We start from the raw sequence: 14,904 nt of genomic DNA, 5'->3' as shown, positions 1-14,904 counted from the left end.
GTCTTTTGCCTTTTCATGCTGCCTTGCACTGGAGCCAGAATGGATAAAAAACCTCTTTTCTTGGTTCCCAACAAAACTGTGAGTTACTGACTCCGCTGCAAATGAGTCCAATGAAAATTAGCAGATTGCCTCAGGCAAATGCAGCTCACTAGAACTACAGAGGAGAGGCCAGGCATCTGAATTTAGCCATCCTACATCTAGAATTCACTATGAAAACAAGTGGACCATTTTGAGCCTAAACACGGACCTCAAATTTCTCCACTGTATATTCTTCTCTACTGTTCTGACACAATGAAAGTTAAAACAGAATTATTTTGCCATGTGCAAAAATATAAAACAAAAATTACAAATTGCATTGGAAATTTGCCATTATGCAGGAGTCCTGTGCTAGGTGCTAATTAAATTCTGCAAAGCATTAGTACTTCTGCAGAACTGAGACAACGTCAGAGTTCCTGTTCATCATTACGAATAGTTTGCATCATTAGGTTGGATCTTTCTGCTGGCAGTATCATTACTGTTGGCAAAATTCAGCTGAAAAAAGTGCTAAAAATAGTTGGATATCACTCCCTGATGGCTCTTGTCTCATCTGCTTTGCAATTATAGTTCTACTGGGCTTGATATCCATTCTGTTCATTTTTACTACTTTGAACGAGATTGGAATTATTTATGCACTCAGCATGTAATGAAGGCAACACATGGGTTTTATTCCAGATGAGGGATGATAGTGGATGTGAATCAAACTTATTTGTTCTTCTGTCTATTATAAGCTAGTGCCAAAATCACAACTTTAAAATAAAAGCTGAACAGCATCAAATGCAATTTTTCATTTTCCAGATAGTGTTAAATGAGTAATTTCATAATTAATGCTTCCAGTCCTTTTTTAACGTTCAGTTAATGATTAACACAATGTTTTTGTGATTTCTATATCATACCATGGGAGAAACCCTTTGTGCAATTAAATAATTAGCAGAAACAATGAGTGGAATTATCTGTTTTGCAAATTAAATGTGGTATCAGGCCTAAAAATAGGAGCTACTGCTGCTTGGAGGCGGGACAGGTTGTCTCCAACACGATTGCATTCTTCTCAGTTTATTGTGTATGTATGCACGAATCGAACAAAATCCTATGGGTCAGGCAAGAAGGATGTTCTGACAACTGTGAGATTCCCCAAGCTTCAAATTCCAGGTACAATATTTAAGAGGCATGCAGACAGAACTTCATTCTCTGCATGCCAAGGGCATGGCTGAATCCTTGTTCTTGACTCCCACTCACTCTTAGAGTCATAGAGATGTACAGCACAGAACCACACCCTTTAGTCCAACTTGGCCATGCCGAATAGAAATCCTGAAAAAGTCTAATCCCATTTGCCAGCACTTGGCCAATATCCCTCTAAACCCTTCCTATTCATATACCCATCCAGATGCCTTTTAAATGTTGTTATTGTACCAGCCTCCACCACTTCCTCTGACAGCTCATTCTATACATGCGCCATCCTCTGTTTGGAAAGGTTTCCCCTGAGGTCCCTTTTAAATCTTTCCCCTCTCAATCTAAACCTATGCCCTCTAGCTTTGGACTTCCCCTACCCTGGAAAATAGACCTTAACTAATCACCTTATCCATGCCCCTCACAATTTTATCAACCTCTATAAGCAGCCCCAGCCTATTCAACCTCTCCCTATAGCTCAAACTCTCTAACTCTGGCAACATCCTAGTAAATCTATTTTCAACCCTTTCAAGTTTAACAACATCCTTCCTATAGCAGGGAGACCAGAACTGAATGGTATTCTAAAAATGGCCTAACCAATGTCCTGTACGGCCGCAACATGACCTCCCAATGCCCATATTCATTGCACTGACCAATAAAGGTAAGCAAACCAAATACCACCTTCACTATCCTGTCCACCTGCGATTCCATCTTCAAGGAACTATGAACGTGCACTCTAAAGTCTCTTTGTTTGCCAACACTCTGCAGGACCTTACCATTAAACGTATAAATTCTGTCCTAATTTGCCTTTTCAAAATGTAGCACCTCACAGTTATCTAAATTAAACTCCATCAGCCGATCCTTAGCTCATCAGCCCATCCCTGAGATAACCTTCTTCCCTGTCCACTACATGACCAATTTTGGTGTCATCTGAAAACTTGCTAACCATTCCTCCTATGTCCATATTCAAATCATTTGTATTAATGACAAAAAGCAGTGGACTAAGCACCGATCCTTGTGGCACACCACTGGTCACAGGCTTCTGTCTGAAAACAATCTTCCACCACCGTCTGTCTTCCACCTTCAAACTAATTTTGTATCCAAATGGCTAGTTCTCCCTGGATTCCATGTGATCTAACCTTGCTAACCAGTCTACTATGGACAACCTTGTCGAACATCTTACTGAAGTCCATATAGATAACCTCCATCACTCTGCCTGCATCAATCTTCTTTGCCATTACTTCAAAAAAACTCAATCAAGTTAGTGAGACAAAATTTCCCACATACAAAGCCATGTTGACCATCCCTTGCCTTTCCAAATACATGTAAATCCTGTCCGTCAGGATTCCCTCCAACAACTTGCCCATGTCGTAAGGCTCACCAATCTATTGTCCCCTGGCTTATCCTTACCACCTTTCTTAAATATTGGCAATACATCAGCCACCCTCCAGTCTTCTGGTACTTCACCTGTGGCTATTATGATACCAATATCTCAGAAAGTGGTCTAGCAATCTCTTCTCTAGCTTCCCAAAAAGTTCTGGAAACACTTGATCAGGTCCTGGGGATTTATCCTCTTTTATGCCTTTTAAGAAATCCAGCACCTCCAGCTCTGTAATACGGAGACTTTTCGAGATATCTCCATTTATTTCTTCAAGTTCTCTAGCTTCTATATCCTTCTCTATAGTAAACACTGATGCAAAATACTGGTTTAGTATGTCACCCATCTCCTGCAGTTCCATACATAGATGACCTTGTTGATCTTTAAGGGTCTCTTTCTGAGTTACCCTTTTGCCCTTAATGGAATTGTAAAATCCCTTTGGATCCTCCTTAACCCTTTTTGACAAACCTATCTCATGTCGCCTCTTTGCCCTCCTGTTTTCCTTCTTGAGTATATTCCTATTACCATTATACTCCTTGAGGGATTCACTCAATCCTAGCTGTCCATATCTGCCATATGCCTCCTTCTTTTTCTTGACCAGAGCCTGAACTTCTCTAGTCATCCAATATTCTCTACACCTGCCAAACTTACTCTTCACATAACAAGAACATATTGCCCCAGATGCCCATTATCTCAGTTTTGAAAGCTTCGCATTTTCCAATCACCCCTTCATCTCTGAATAGCCTCTCCTAATCAACTTTTGAAAGTTCTTGCCTAATACCATCAAAATTTGTCTTATTTCAGTTTAGAACTTTAACTTTTAGATCAGGTCTATCCTTTTCTATAACTAGTTTAAAACTAATAGAATTATGATCACTGACCCGAAGGCGTTCCTCCACTGACACCTCAGTCACTTGCCCTGCCTTAGTTTTGCTCCTTCTCTAGTAGATACATCCATGTACTGAATAAGAAAATTTTCTTGTACACGCTTAACAAATTCCTCTCTATCCAAGGTCTTAACACTATGTCCCAGACTATGTTTGGAAAGTTAAAAACCCCTATCATTGTAATTCTTTTTGACAAATATCCAAGATTTCCTTACATATTTGTTTCTCAATTTTCCACTGACTATTGGTATGTCTATAGCACAATCCCAACAAGGTGATTATCCCTTTCTTATTTCTCAGTTCTACTCACTGGACTGTCTCCCAGAATTATCATCCCTAAGTACAGCTGTGTTGTTACTCTTAACGAAAAATGCCACTCCACCTCCTCTCTTTCCCTCCTTTCTATCCTTCCTTCTAAAATCTATACCGTGGAACATAAAGCTGATAGCCCTGCCCTTCCCTGAGTCATGTTTCTTTATTAGCTATGGTATCCCAGTCCCATGTTCCCAAATTAACTTGAGTACATCTGCTTTACCTGTTAGGCCATTTGCATTGAAATAAATGCAGTTTAATTTATCAGTCTTACCTCATTCTCTGCCTTGTTCTTACCTGCCTTGACTATTTTATTTGCTCCTCTTCTCAACTGCCTCAGACTTATCTCTTTTCTCAGCATCTCTTTGAGTCCCGCTTCCTTACTAGTTTAAAGCCTCCCGAGTAGCACTAGCAAATCTCACTGCCAGGATATTGGTCCTCTTCCAATTCAGGTGCAATCCGAACTCCTTTCACAGGTCACTTCTACTCCAGAAGAGATTCAAATGATCCAAAAAGTGAATCCTTCTGTCTTGCCTTGGCTCCCCAGCCATGCATTCATCTGCTCTATCCTCCTTTCCCTACTCTCACTAACACATGGCGCCAGTAGTAGTCCAGATATTATTCCCTCAACAACCTATGTTTTTAACATCCTGGTTAACGTCCTTTATTTTCTCTCAGAACCTCATCCCTTTCTCTTCCTATGTCATTGGTCCAATGTGTACAATGACGTCCTGCTGGTCACATCCCCTTTGAGAATATTCTGCACTCTCCCCGAGACGTCCTTGACCCTGACACCAGGGAGGTAACACACCATCCTGATGTCTTGTCGTTGGCCTCAGAAATGTCCGTCTGTGCCCCCAAATACAGAGTCCCTTGTCACAATCGATCACTTGGAACCTGACATACCCCGCATTACAGTAGAGCCTGTCTTGGTACCAGAAATTTGGATGTCAGTGCTACATTCCCCTGAGAGTCCATAATCCCCTAAATTTTCCAGCACTGCACACTTTTTTGAAATGGGGATAGCAAAAGGAGACTCCTGAACTACCTACCTCCCTCTCCTACCTTTCCTCGAGTTAACCAATGTACCGGTCTATTTCTGTGAGTTTTCTACCTTCCTGAAACTGCTATTCATCCCACTCTTGATTCTTAGAAGTTCTTTATTGTCCCTAACTGCCACTCCAACCAATCCATGTGATCCAATAGCTCTTGCAACCAAACACATTATCTGCAGAATAATCATCAGGAACATTGAAATTCTTCCTAACCTGCACAACCAATAGGGAGAGCACATCACTCTACTAAAGGCCATTTCTGCACCTTAACCTACAGAACGAGAAGCTAGCATAGTCGTATTGCTCTAAAAACCCCAGTCTATGATAACTTAATACCTATGTTTTATATTAAAAAATTAATCAAGAGACAGATCTCAGTAAAACAAAAAAATAAAACCCTCACCATACACACTATTATAGATTTACAAACAAAATAACAGATGAAAATCTATAAGTTTTTAAGAGTTAAAAACAAATATTTTGTTGCTTCAGGCTTTGAAATTTGACACTCCCAGCTCTGAGTAGTTCCAATAATGAGTTCTCCAAGGTCAGCTGTGAAATTTCACTGCTTGTTTTTCTTGGGCAGAATTCCAATTTCCAGGGATGCTTGTCTTGTCACAGTAATTCATCTGTGAAAAGATTTCTGATGTGAGACAGAAAGTAGCTCTATGTTCCAGTAATACCTCATTTGAGATTCACCTGCAGGCCACCCAGGAGAGAAGGGATGTACTGACCCTGAGAGATGGCAACAGAGGCCATCCCAAAGGACAAGGTCAGCCAGGACTGAGGTCGCTGCAAAGGTCAGTGTCAATGGGCAGGTCAAGAGAACCTAGCTTTATGCTGCAATGGGTTGAATGATGTGTTGTGTCCCATCAGGTTAATTGTCTTGGTCAATTCAATGCTAATTCACAGTCCATGGTTTGAAACATTGCAAGTTTACCATTACAGAGGACTATCCCGTACAAAACTGGGTGCCAGGCATCTCCTCATTATGTTTCATATGCACTGAATATTTTTCAAATAACGGGAACTATCAATGTTGCATTATTTGTTCAACAGTATTTTAGCTCTCTCACAGCTGCAAGGATACACAGTGAAAATATAAAAAGAGCTATAACCCTCAGCAATCCATTGCACTAGACAACTCAAAAATCACAAAAGGTGGCTTTGTTCTGAAAACCTCAGAAGTACCTTATTTACACTTGTCACATGGTGCTTTATTGTTTCTCACCTATTCTAAATCTTTGATAAAACAGAAGTACCATTCATTCAGAACCCTTAACTCCTCAGGGGCCACATACAAACACACACACTCATATTCACAGCTCTTCGGATTACCATCTCAACCTGTATGAGTGAATGCAGGGTAAATACACAAGCTAATATTTTTAACGCTTTTCTGTGCCTTCAGGATAAAACAATGCAAAGACAATGTGGACATATCCAAACGAAGGGGGAATGCCAGACCTCGGGCTCCTCAACCCCTTGGAGTGGCAGGCTGCAGAGCTGACAGGAGATCAAGGGGAAGTGTGCTTGTGCTGAAGCGGAGAATCAATGTGTACCCCCATTTAGTGGACAGGTCTCCATGCAACTATTAACGTCTGCGCATGAAGCAGAGGCACCTTTTAAAACAGCTTTGGGTGAGGGTGATGGCTCACAATGATAACAAATCTGTATGTTTTTCTGTGCAAGCTTTGGGATCATTCTCCTCACCCAGGAGCAAAAAAGGAGATCACCATCCCCCAGGCCCATCTCTACCAGCACTGTCTCTGCAGAGGAAGAGTGGGAATGCTCAGAGCTCAGGAACACAAAGGTGTTCCTCAGCTTCTACCTGAATGGAGGTATTCACTTCAATGGCTAATGTACCTAAAGTAAACTCAGGATCATACGCCGGTGTGCACAGCAGCAAACCTATAGGAGGAGGAAATGGTTGAGGTCTCTGACACTCAGAGGACTGCTGGAGAACAGGCTCCTGCTAAATTCAGTCCTGACAATGAACCTCTACATGAGGCCATTAATGAGCTAACAAAGCTGCGGAGAAATGCGGAGGAATGCCTTATGGAGGGCCATGTGCAATCTGGACTGAAGGGCGAAAATATGTGGCCAAGTTCTCTCCAACATCATGTCTCTGGGTGAATACATTTGGCTGCCTCCACGAAATACAGGTTCAGCAGGTAAGGAGCACACTGGCCTTTACTTCAAAGGGAATAGGGTATAAAAATGGGGAATTCTTGCTAAAATTGTACAAAGTACTAGTCAGACCACATCAGGAATACTATGACCAGTTTGGGCCCCTTAACTAAAGAAAGATATATTTGCCATGGAGGCAGTCCAGGGAAGGTTAACGAGGTTGATTGTAGGTGTCAGAAGGAATCTTGCTGTTGGTCAAAAAAGTGTGGATTAACCATTAATTTCACTTGTACTTTTAAAGAGTTTTTTTATGGCAGTCACCATCTGGTATAGAACCTTCAACTGTCAAGTGCTGTCCTTGTCACGCTGTGCCTCTGGCCTCTTACTGAGCTGGGTGCCACCGAGTCTGTGTAGCATTGGATCCTGCCCAGCGAGCGAGGAGCAGGGCCTGGGGGCTGAGCCAAGGCTCCATGTCTGCAGCTAGGCCCAGGCACCTGAAGGAGTGGATGCGTCAGCGAAAGGGATGATCGGGGATGGACTGGTGGCAGCGCCTGGAGGAGCATTGGATGGGGAACAGGAGGTAGAGAACCCACACATCCCCAAGCTCATGGTTCCAGCTCAGTTGTGGCAGTGTTGGTGACAGACACGCATAATCGAGACCCCAGAGCCCATTACAGAGACATAAGAGCCACTTCAGAGACTCTGATTGATTCAAGCAGGGACTGGGAGGAGCAGCAGAGAAGGAACAAGAAGAGAGAAAGATGAGCTAGATTGCAATAAAGTCTTACATTATATTCAGCATTGCAAGATGGCGCTAAAGTGTAGTGATACCTTACATATAATACACAAAAAAACATTTTTCACTGTATTTTTACATACACATGAGAATAAATCTAAACTAAAAGATTCTTCTAACAAAGCAGTTTCACTGAAGGTGTAAGCAATGGTTTATGCTGAAACAATCATGGCCATTAGTACGTAGCCGGGTAGTTCCAGGTCTGTCTGGTTTTGACAGAAAGTTGATTGTCCAAGGCCTGGCTGCATGAGTACTGACTCCTCCAGCTCTTCAGTTTGCAAATTGCAGAGTCTGGCTAGGTTTTTAAATTTGGCTTCCACATTTTGAGTTTTCATCCACACTCATGAGAAAAGGTCAGTACTTCTGTAACAATCTTGGAAGTCATGGGTCACCTGAGTGCAATTATCCAATCATATAAGTTTATGTTTAAAAATTAATACATTTGTAACATGATTTCAAAATTATGGTTTTTCAGGAGTCTATTTTCTACTTATGTTTTTTTTCTTTCCTTTTCTTTTTAAATAAAAGAAAATAACTAAAATTTCAAAAACCAGAAGGCAATTCTGGAGCAAGAGGTCAAAACGTAAGGTAATTCTTGATCAGTTGAATTTTCTTTTATGACGGAGGACTATCTATTATAATATAGTTTTTCCTATGAGTCTATGCTGTTGACTATCTGCTGACTAATTAACAGATTATTTGTTCAAATCAATAACAGAGACATATTGGTTGCACTGTGGAAACAACTACCGCCAGCTACATGTTTGATAGAGGGTTGCCACAAATTTTCCTTTCTATTCTTTCAAATAATCCTTGAACAAGTTAAATGACAACCCCTGTAACAAAAACAAAAGTCAAACAGTCAAAACTAAATTAAAATACTATGTCTAGGTTTGATGATGCACAGAGACTAGTGGTCACTGAGGCTCTTTCTTTCTGCGCTACGTCTATTTGGTTAACAATGGTAGAGGTCGAACCACTAGTTAGTCGTAACAAAAAGAAACACATCTGAACAACATGTAGTTATGCAAAATTAGCTTGGTCATAGAAGGCAGAGGGTAGTTGTGGAGGGGTGTTTTCCTGACTGGAGGCTTCTGACCAGCGGTGTTCAGCAAGAATCAGTGCTGGGACCTTGATTGTTTGTAATATATTCAAATAATTTAGATGAAAATATGTTGTCTGATTGATAAGTTTGCAGATGACGTGAAAATTGATGGGAGTTGTGAATAGTAAGAATGTTAGTCAAAGGATACTACAGAACATAGATCTGTTGGAAAGTTGGATGGAGAAAGAGCAGATGGGGCAAATGTAATGGGATGCATTTTAGGAGGTCAAATGCAAGAAGAAAATATCTAGTAAATGGCAGGAACCTGAGGACCATTGATATATAGAGGGATCTTGGGATCAAAGTCCATAGCTCTCTGAAAGTGGGAACATAATTAGTTAAAGTGGTAAAGAAGGTGTACAGCATGTTCACCTTCATTGGTCAGAGCAGTGAGAATAAAAGTTGGCAAGTCATGTTGCAGCTGTATAAAATGTTAGTTAGGCCATATTTGGAGTATTGTGTGCAGTTCTGGTGACCACACTATAGGAAGGGTGTGGAGGTTTTGCAAATTGTGCAAAAGAGGTTTACCAGTTTGTCGCCTGGATTGGAGTGTATTAACACGAAGGAGTTTGACAAAATTGTATTATTTTTGCTAACATTTCTGAGGTAGTCTGAGACAGAGCTGATAGAAGTATATAAAATTGTGAGTGGTATGGATAAGGTGGCCAGTTGGAGTCTTTTAAAATGTCACTTACTATGGGGCATAGGTTTAAGGTGAGACAGGGGAAAATTTAAAGATGTTGTGTGAGGCAGGCTATTTACACAAAGGGCAGTAGGTGCTTGGAACGCACTGCCATGGGAGATGGTAGAAGCAGATAGGATAGCAATTTTAAGAGGTGTTTAGACAGACTCATGAACAGGCAGGGAATAGAGGGATACAGATCATGGGCAGATAGATGGGATTAGTGTAGAATGACATTGTGGTTGGCACAGATGTGGTGGGCCGAAGGGCATGTTCCTGTGCTGTACTGTTCTATATTCTATGTTCTGTAGGTACACGTTATAGTGCTATGTTGACACAATAACTGAGATTTTTGGGAGAAATTGATGGCAAATCTGTCTCATCAAATATTGAGCTAGATTCCTTTGTCCCCAGCCAAATGCTGAGTGACTTCATCAGATTGGGCGAAGCTTAATGGGATCTCCATCACTAACCCTTTTAAATTCAGAGATGTTGTTATATACCTTTGGAGCAGGTGGGACTTAGACCTAAGCCTCCTAGGTAAGACAGAGGGACCACTCTGACACAAGCCACACTATTAACTCATACAATGATAAAGATAACTGATACTTTAAGACCACTGTCCCACGTAACAGAGTCACGGTAATGTGCTATAATTCTGCACATTGAAATTTTGATTATTATTTTGATTATTTTGAAAACTTAATACTCCAAAAGAGTCTCTCAATTATAATGTAACAATTGAGTTACATATAATTAATTATAAATCCTTCCTACCAGCAGCAGTAGGTTGCTATTAAAATATTCATTAGATGTTGCAACTGGAAATTGCAATTATTTTTTAACAGTTAACACATTTTTATGAAATATTTAGTGAGTCTTCTTAGATATATCGTGATATGTTTGCTGTCTTCTATGTAGGTCATGTTACATGAAGTATCAAATGAATTGAAATATAATTCTGAGCTTATGCTCCCCTATCATTTTTTAAATCAAACTTCAAGTAACTACTAGTCACTGAAAAAGATCATGACTGACAGTAATTTTGCCAGCTTCTACGTCTTAAAGATATCCCACAGTTACTAACCTTTCCATTGTCCTTTGCTACAGGAAATATGCTTCATTGATATTTCGTCTGTTAAAAATAATTCAGGAATTCTATCCATTGCTTTGAAAGCATGTGAGGGGAAGGGGTGGGAATTATTTTTGGTCTATTGATTGTCTTTCTCAAGTTTGAAACTATGAAGTCCTTTGCCATCTTATTAGCATTGATTGGTGGTTGCGTGAATCAGTGTGACTGTCTTTAACTCTGATTCAATTAGAAGCTGATACCAGCAGCCCATTTCTCAAATGTCACAGTGACTGACTCATGTGACACTTGTTTAAACTGTCATCCATCCTCACATCATTATTCTATCGTGCTAGAAACACCATCAAATCTCTGTCAACCATCCGAGGGCATTAGATTACTTACAGTGTGGAAACAGGCCCTTCGGCCCAACAAGTCCACACCGACCCGCCGAAGCGTAACCCACCCATACCCCTACATTTACCCCTTTAACCTAACACTACGGGCAATTTAGCATGGCCAATTCACCTGACCCGCACATTTTTTTTTTTTTGGATTGTGGGAGGAAACCGGAGCACCCGGAGGAAACCCACGCAGACACGGGGAGAACGTGCAAACTCCACACAGTCAGTCGCCTGAGTCGGGAATTGAACCCGGGTCTCTGGCGCTGTGAGGCAGCAGTGCTAACCACTGTGCCACCGTGCCGCCCACATTCTTGGCTACAAGGCTATTAAAACTAAATTGCTTTGAGGGATGAGAGTTTTCAAAGCGCAGTTCAGCACAAACCAAATTATCGTATCAGTGGCCTTCTTATTTTAACTTCTCAGTAACACCAACGGTATGACCTGCAATCCTGAGAAAACATATCTAGAGGTCTTTTTTCTCAAAACTGACAGCATTTTCCCTGAACTCATTCGATGTTTTCATTATGAGATCAGCTTATCAGGTGCGACATTAGAATGAATGAAACTCCTCTTAAAATTGTGTGAAATGTCACAAGGAAAACGTAGTAATAAGTATGGATATCACTTCTGCAACAGAGCATTAGGGTAAGTAATTAATGAGCCTGAATGAGAGCAAACTTGCTCAATAAATGAAAGGTACAATTGCATGATCATGATTAGTGTGACTTTGCCTCATGGCTTTCTCTTCCTGTATGCTAACATTATCTTCTGTGCAAGTACATCCAAGTTTCTCTGTGCATCAATATTTAGCAACTCCATGCTTTTTCCATTCCATCAACTAAAATGAACCTTACTTTTCTCCGCACTATACTCTGTATTGAGATATCTGGGTGTCCTTGCTTGAATCACGATAAGTTGCTTTGCAGGTGCAGCAGGTAATTAAGAAAGCAAATGAATATTGTCCTTCATTGCTAGAGGAATGGAGTTTAAAAACAGGGAGGTTATGCTGCTCTTAAATAGGGTGTTGGTCGGGCTACGTCTGGAGTACTGCACACAGTTTTGGTCTCCTTACTTGAGGAAGGATATGCTGGCTTTGGCACTAGAGAAACAGAAGAAGTTTACCAGGTTGATTCAGGAGTTGAGAGGGATGCTTTATGAGGAGAGATTGAGTAGGCTGCAACTATACTCATTGGAATTTCGAATAATTGGGGAGGGGGGAGGTGGACTCTTATTGAAACATATATAAAATTATGAAGGGAATAGATACATTGGAAGCAGGGAGGCTGTTTCCATTGGCGGATGAAACTAGAACTAGGGGGCATAGTATCAAAATAAGGGGGAGCAGATTTAGGACTGAGTTGAGGAGGAACTTCTTCACCAAAGGGTTGCGAATCTGTGGAATTGCCTGCCCAGTGAAGCAGTTGAGGCTGCCTCGTTGAATATGTTTAAGACAAAGACAAATACATTTTTGAACAGCCAGGAAGTTAAGGGTTATGGTGAGTGGGCAGGTAAGTGGAGCTGAATCCACACAAGGAAAAGATCAGCCATGATCTTATTGAATAGTGGAGAAGGTTTGATGGAGCTGCTTATATTTCTTATATACTCCATCCACCACCTTGATGTCAGCTCACTTAAGCTGTCTATACCTCTTTGCAGCCTTTTTGTGTACATGATGTACATTTACTTTGAGCTTTGTATCATCAGCAAAATTGGTTACTTATTATTGATGTCTTCAGCCTAATCATTAACATAAATTACAAATAGTTGAAGCCCCAACCCTTGGATACTTGCAACACTTAATTTGTCATAGACTGCCACCTTAACAATGTCCCAATTTTCCCAAGTGCTCTGCTTCTACAGTGTCCTTCAAGTACATGTTTATTTCTCCCAGAACTAGTGCAAAGTGATTCTTACTTCCCAAAGATTTACTTCTGTTCGTTTATATTCTCAACCCAGGAACTTTTAATATCAGGTGTACCTTTCTCAGTTGGTTTTTCTTTTCTCCCCATTTTCAACAAATGAAGTCTGCCTGACAGCAGAAGTGATCTGTAGAATTGTACAGAATCCCTACAGTGTGGAAGCAGGTCATTCGGCCTATCAAGTCAAGACTGACCCTCCAAAGAGCATTCCAGAGGTTCATCCAGTGGAGCAAGCCAAGTGAATCTTTCTGCGTTGTCTCCATTTCTCATGAATATTGTTTTTTCAACCCAAGTGTGAGTTTCCACACACATTCCTATATGGTGAACCACCAAGACTTTTGGCGTCTCATTACTCTCTCATTTCCAGATCTGAGCAGACTGTTTTTGTGAATCATCTGGGATGTCTTAGAAACCTTTCTTCCCCTCAAGGCCTGTCGCCATGGCAACATGAATCACATGGACTCCCTATCCAGGAAATGATGCAGATTGGTTCCTGGATATCTGATTTTCATTTATTTTAGAGATTAAACCTCAATTGTTTGCAACTTGGCAGTTTTTTTTCTTAACTCTGGAGTCTCTTTTGGAGTCTATCGACTGTTAGCACACAGGCAGCTGCCATTGTCTCCAAGTAAAAATACCTTACACTCTCCACCCAGTAAAATAATTTGGCCCTTACTTTGGTACTGAGCAATCAAGTGGCACAGTGGCTCAGTGGTTAGCACTGCTGCCTCACAGCACCAAGGATCCAGGTTCAATCGCACTCTTGGGCAACTATCTGTGTGAAGTTTGTACATTCTCCCTGTGTCTGTGTGGGTTTGCTGCCACACTCCAAAGATGTGCAGGATAGGTGGATTAGCCAAGGGAAATGCAGGGTTACAAGGATAGAGTAGGTCAGGATGGGATGTCCTTTGGAGGGTCGGCATTGATTTAATGGGATGAATGACCTGCTTCCTCACTGTGGGGATTCAATAGATCACTTCATTTGTTGAAAAACAAGGTTATGTGACAGAATAAATAATGTGCCGATAAAAGCAAAAAATTGTGAAAGGGTGTTTTCAGATAAAGTGAGTTGGCAAAATTGTGGCAGAATGCAGAAAGAGATCTAAGTTGGAGTAAAGAAATGTAGATCAGAGTAATTTCTAATTTGAGAGAAAAGGGCCCGAGTACAGAAATCACTAAAGTTAGTGGACATGCATGAAAATATTTAAACAGGAAAGGCTCTAATCTCAGGAGGCTGGAAAACTGTGGGTTGCAATTATGTTCCAGCAGTATAGAATTCTGGTTAAAGTATAGCTGGAATAATTGTGTTGTTATGGATATCTCACCTCAGGTAGTATATTTTGGCCCTGGACTGGGTCCATTACAAATTCACTGGAACAATACTAAGAATTACATTGTAGTCACTAAAACACTAAAAAAAACACATTTGTCAATTTTGTTTTTGTTTTGCCCTCATCAGGATAACTTGTAGCAAAGGGGAACATTTATTTATAAAGTATAAGAAGTATAGGGTGTTGATTGGTTGGCAAGTGACCTCAGATTTGCAGAGATAGTGGAACGGAGAACATGGCAGTTGATGATGATTGACAGTTAAATTCTAGACTTTGTTTCGATTTTAAATACACCAGGTTGACTCTGATTAGTCAGAGCATTGCTGTGAAAAATGCATCAGTGAGTAGCTATTATCAGTTCTGTTGAGTTCAAACAAATTCAGTGCGTGCACTTTTTTTTCTGTTTGCAAAGATCAGGTCCCTGACTCTTAATAAATGTAGTTTTCATTGCATTTAGGTTGTCAGTGCAATTCTCAAGATGATCCATCAAGTGTTCTCTAATTACAGTATTGCACGTTTTGCAAACTTGGGCTGATTTGGTATGGTTCTTCTGAAGAAGGGTCACTGGATCTGACTGTGCTTTCCCTCCAAAGGTAGTGCCAGACCATCTATGCTGAGTTTCTCCAGCAATTT

The 14,904-nt window shown here is 40.8% G+C and overlaps 1 long non-coding RNA gene across 1 annotated transcript; it reads left to right on the top strand.

The window, feature by feature from the left end:
* Nucleotides 1–6,980: 6,980 nt before the first annotated feature.
* LOC148149566 (uncharacterized) lies at nucleotides 6,981–13,444 on the top strand. The gene is made up of 3 exons (XR_015757519.1): nucleotides 6,981–7,009; nucleotides 8,290–8,349; nucleotides 13,308–13,444. It is a non-coding gene; the product is annotated as an uncharacterized LOC148149566 (long non-coding RNA).
* Nucleotides 13,445–14,904: the final 1,460 nt, after the last annotated feature.

The sequence above is a fragment of the Chiloscyllium plagiosum genome, unplaced genomic scaffold (genome assembly GCF_037043375.1).
Source record: "Chiloscyllium plagiosum isolate Xiang-an unplaced genomic scaffold, Cpla_swu_hap1 HiC_scaffold_7, whole genome shotgun sequence".
Lineage (NCBI taxonomy): Eukaryota > Metazoa > Chordata > Chondrichthyes > Orectolobiformes > Hemiscylliidae > Chiloscyllium > Chiloscyllium plagiosum.
Note: the sequence above shows the minus strand (reverse complement) of the source record. Positions and strands in the feature narration are given on the sequence as shown.